Genomic DNA, 5,479 nt, shown 5'->3' on the forward strand with positions numbered 1-5,479 from the left:
AGTGTTCTCTTCTCCTGCTCCCCCGCCTCCCTGCACACGGGCCGACCTCGTCCTGGGCGTCTCCGCACCTCCCTAGTGACCCCAGTCCCCCGGGCGGTTCCTACACTGTCCTGCTGGGGAGAGCTGGTGATAGCAGGGGACACCACAGGGACTCCGCGGTGGGAGGCGTGGCGGGAAGGCAGAGAGGGAACTTACGCGAGATCATGCAAACAGAGTGGCGGGGATTTGTTTTCCGGAGTTTTTGAAGGCCATGTATGATAAATAGAGCACTGAGCACCCAACCCCCTGAGTTGAGCATATGTTCGGAATAAACACTTAATTCATGTGTTATGGTTAAACACCCATCCAGGGAGTCTAATTAGCAAACCCATTAATTAGGATCCTGTTTACTTTTCTACTGTCAACATTTGTTTGTTGGAGCTAACCTAGTCTACCCTCATGAAAGTAAAGCGGTGGCAGTCAGCGCATGAAAATGTGGTTCAGTTTTATAAGAAACTGAGGCTCCATGCAGAGTTCCTATGTCTCTACACATCTTCTGATTATTTCATATTTTAAGTATACAAACAAGGCACACGGCTTACGTTAACAAAAAATGCAAACGGAACCGCAGATTATGGCATCTCTTCCGTGGGCATTCATTCATGCATGCATTCATGCTATTCTAGGGTGCCTGGGGGAAGCGGCTCTGGTCTAGGTATTGAGCATGCCCAGAACAATAAGACGTGACTCCTGTTTTCATGCGGTTTGCAGTCTAGTAGAAATCACGCATGCCAACCCATAAACAGATGTGACCCAGCCTCACCATCTTGTGGGCACAGACGAGGGCGCAATTATAGGAACATCCTAAATCTCAAATTCGAAGTCAGTTGTCAGCAAACCACCCCTGAAAGTCAGACCCAACAGGCCACCTGCTTTTGTAATGATTCATTGGAACGCAGCCACACCCGCAAGTTTATCTGCCTGGGATGGTTTGGGGGCTGCAATGACAGAGTCGAGTAGTTGCAACAGAGAACAGAGCTCACAAAGTCTAAAAGGTTCACTACGTGGCTCCTTATAGAAAAAGGGTGCCGAGCCCTCTCTCCGTGCCTAGGATGTTTGAGGCTCCCCCAGGGCGCTTACATGCCAGCCCTGGTCGCAGCTCTGATGCCAGCCCTGGTCGCAGCTCTGATGACGTCCTCTTTGGGGAACTCCCAGTGTGCATGTGCCCCTCGAAGCCGGGCTCAGGAGGCGCCGGCCTCCAAACATCCCCCCGAGGTGCCCCTGGGCAGGATCGCGCACCCCTGCTGGCCCTGGCAATCTTGAGGCCATACATGTCACTGTGCCCTCTGAATGAGCTACCATGCTGCAAAATATCCTAGTAGCTGTTAGTAGAACCTGAAGCTTGTCCCGCTGACTCGGGGGCTGCCAGCCAAGTCAGGATGGGCCCCGAGGGCTCTCGGGGACAGTAGTAATCGGGTCGCTTGGGCTGGCCACAGCAAACGTTCTCTGATTGCTGCAGGGGGCCAGGACCTCCGGGAGCGAGCAGAGTGAGGCTGAGCTCCTGCATGTGCCGGGATTCAGCCTGCAGCCTTCGCCACCGGCTCCTGCTGTGGGTCATCCTTTCTGGCTCCACCATGTGCTGCTGGAGTGGGCACCTGATTCGTGTGGGGTTTGCCCTGTGGGAGGCACCACCAGGGAACTCCAGGGTGAGGAGATGGGAGTTTCCCCCGGCATCTCTGCCGACAGCACACAGGCCGGCGGAACCTCTCCCGGGGCTGCCCGCGCTTCCGGGGTCTGGTGCTGGCCCACCCCCTTCACCCTTCACGCCGAGGCGTGGGAGCTGCTTCTCCAAGCCCAGATACAGCCCCGTTCCTGTTTTGCTTAACTCATCCCACGCCTTTGAACGTGGGCCATGCATGACATTCTCCTCCGTTGCCCACTGGGGGTTGGCTGTTTCCTGCCAGAACCCTGACCTAGACCAGAGCCACTTCCCCCCAGCACCCTACGTTGGGGGACGGCTGCGTTGGAATGCAGACGCCTCCTGTGTCTCAGGCAGTAGCACTGACTCCAAAGTCATTTTCTCCGTTAGTTGCCTGGGTCCTTTCTTGAAATTTGGCCTTGGGTATGACCCCTGATTTATTTATTCTCGTAAATCCGAGACTCCAACAGCCGCACGAGTGTTGGAAGGGACAAGGATGGACGGCATCCCCTACTCCGGTCTTTGGCAGCATCGGAGCCCTGAACACTCCTGACTGAGCAGGCGAGGGTCTCTTCACACCATCTGTGAACACACCTGAGTTCCAGCCCAGCCAGGTCGCCCGCTCCTCTCCCCAGATCTGCTCAGCCGCGAGGCCCTGTCTCAGGGGACATGCATTTGAGGGATGTGAAGCTCTGAGCCTGTTGCGTCTGTAGCCCTCACATCCCTGTGCAGCTGGGACCTACCTTCCGGGCCCTGGTGCAGGGGATGGAAACCTGTCGTGACTACACCGTGGTACCTGTGAGGTCACCAGGCAGAAGCAGAGACACATATTCTCTTGAGAAGCCACAATCTGTCAGCCAGGGACGACTTGGCAAAACTTCCAAACACCTCCCCACGCGCCTGCCCTTCCCTGCTGCCTCCGAGCGCGCCCGTTCTGTCCGGCGGCCGGCCTGGCCCTCTGCTGGGCCACCCCGGGTCTCCACCAGGGGGCGCCTCTCAGGGTCGCCGGCTGGAACTATCTCATTTAGAGAATTTCTCGCTCTTCCCACGGCAGCAAAGGCCACGGGGCTCAGTGACGCTACTTTTCGGGAGACATCCCCTTCACTGCCGTGGTTCTGTACCAGGGGCTGAAATGTCTCTTTTTGTGCTATTTTGTCTCCCATGGCCCTGAGGTTATAAAGGTTTTACGAAATAGTTTTAAGGCCACATCGTGAAACACATTTTTCCCCCTTAAGGCTCTATTGCCCAAGGGGATGAAAATGTGTGTACGCGCTTACATAAGTGCATTTCTGTCTTCGGAGAACCATTTCCATCTCGTTGAGCCAGGAGTGGGTGGGGATGGAATCCTCTAGAGACCGTGAGCTGGCATTACCTGCAGGCAGCTGTATCAAGGAGAAAGAGGGGGACGCCTGGAGAGCAAAGGTCCCCCGCCGTCATTGCTTATACCTTTATTTTACTCGGAACATTGAATTCCGCCTGTCCCTGGGGAATTCGGGTGGCGCACAGCACTCTGTGGGGTGGCAATTGTCTCAGTCCTCGAAGTCGATAACCGAGGCTCACAGCATCCGCCCCGCTTGCCCGAAGACCCGCCGCTCCTTGGAGGGGCTGGCACGCCGCCCGAGGCGTGACCGCCCCGGGTCTTGGCTTTTCTCACTCCCCGGGGCAGCCTGTGAAGGACACCCAGTGGCCTGCTCATGCCCTGCCCAGGTGTTTATTGGATTGGCACAGAGTTCTGAAAGAAAACGGAATACGAATGCATTTAGGCACGCCACGTCGTCCCCACCCTTCCTGCCTGGCTAGAGAAAGCGTGTCCCCTGTGACCCTTTCTCTGCGTCATCCTCCACCTGACCCAGGTGTCCTCCATTCGCCTCCAGATTTTTTCATTAAATAAGTGATTCCACAACGAGTGAGCTCACTCGACACTGACAGCATTTACATGAGACGCCCCGTCCCGGGGAGCACTGCGTACGAGACACGTCGGGTCCTGTCCGCCTGTCTCGGGCACGCTCTCCACTGGTCCCCGACAACCCCTCCGGCTATTCCCCGACCTCCTGGTGTTCAAGGACCAAGTACTCACCGAGTGTCCCCAGGCCCTGCGATGGGACTGAAACAGAGAGGGTGTTCTGTGAACATACGCGCTATGTGTTTCGGGGACAGCGAGCAGCCAGCTTCGCTAGAGGACAGTAGGAAAAGGAAAGGCCTATGGATTTCATTAAATAATAAAGCGGGCATTTGTACAGTTTCATTTTAAAGGAAGAACTGGAATTTTCAGCGTGTATTTTATACAGACACCCTCCCCCGCCGCCGCCCCCCGCCCCCCAAGCAGGATGTGCTGGGACAGCTGTAGCCGGGGACACCTGACGGGGGGCTGCTCTGATGGCCCAGGCGGCGGGGGAAGACGCTCTGAAATGAATGTGGGGGTGATAAGAGAGAAAGAGAGGAGCCTCATGCAAAGCACGGGGCTGCCACAGACTCAGTCGGACGTGTGGATTCGGGGTCGAAAAGCGAAAGCAAGCGACGTAGCAAACACGACCGACCGCACGTTTCAGCACCTGGGAGAACCAGGTGACTGGCTTCTCATCGCCCCGACGCCCCTCCCCTTGCCCCCACCCCTGCCCTTTCGCTGGTTACTCGGCTCCTGAATGTCTTGCGTTTCCACTAGTCCTGGCTTTTCCCACCCATCGAAACATAAAAAGTAAAATTTTCAGTGCAGGCTTTGATCCTTCAGGACAGCGTATGACCAATTTGGTGACCACTATTCAGCCATTTGTGCTCAGAACTATGTCAGGAGCAGCCTGCCTGACCCAGTGTCTGCAGCCTCCAGCCAGCCAGCCCGGCCAACGGCCAAGGGTTCCCGTTGCAGCGAGACCCGGGCCGGGAGGAGCGGGTTTCACAGGGGAGAGGGGAGGCACGCCCACACGCAGACGCCCGGGCGTGCAAACAATGGCGGGGTGGCCACCCGTGAGGAGACGGACTGGTAAATGCCTTCATCACCTAGGGCCGCTGTAAGAAAATAGCATAGACAGGCGGCCCGCACAACAGAGAGTCATCTCTCCTGGTTCTGGAGGCTGGAAGTCCAAGGTCAAAGCGCTGGCGGATTTGGTTCCTGGCGAGAACCCTTTTCCTGGCTTGCAGGTGGCTCCTATCCCGTTCATGAGAGCTCCACCCCCCTGAGCCAGCTGCCCCCGAAGGGGGGCCCCTCCTCATCCCATCACACCGGCACTAGGGCTTCAGCATAGGCATTTAATTACGTAGGACACAAAGACAGTAAAAACAATAAGGATAAAACTCAATATTTGTTAAGTGCTTATTAGGTTCTGATCTTGAAATATGTCATGACACATTCAAATCCTGTAACACTGGGATATATTGCTAGATTCCTATAACATTGTAGATATTGTTGCACCCAGGTAGCACACCAAGGTTAAGCCAGTGCCCAGGACGGCATGGGTGGAGAACTGTGCTTCAGACCCAGGCAGGCGGACCTCAGAGCCCGCCCTCGGAACCACCCTGGGAGGCAGGGAAGGATCGTTGGAATCCGGATGACGGGCGGAGGCCTGAGGGGCCCCTATCGCGGCTGCCCTGCAGCAGGCTCCTGGGAGCTTGGCACGGGCACGAGGCCCCGGCCACCCTGGAGGGTTGGCTTTGTGCCCACTGGGGATGCCGGGGAGCGAGGAGCTGGAGTCGCGGGGAGAGCGCAGGGAGCCCGCCCTGGCCCGGGCATGGCAGCTGTGGGTGATGCAAAGAGCCCTCAGCCAGGAGCTGGACCGGGCCCCCACGGCTGCGTTAAGCCACGGTTCC

The sequence above is a fragment of the Pteronotus mesoamericanus genome, unplaced genomic scaffold, assembly GCF_021234165.1.
Source record: "Pteronotus mesoamericanus isolate MK-2021 breed Mesoamerican mustached bat unplaced genomic scaffold, CSHL_Meso_final scaffold_99, whole genome shotgun sequence".
Lineage (NCBI taxonomy): Eukaryota > Metazoa > Chordata > Mammalia > Chiroptera > Mormoopidae > Pteronotus > Pteronotus mesoamericanus.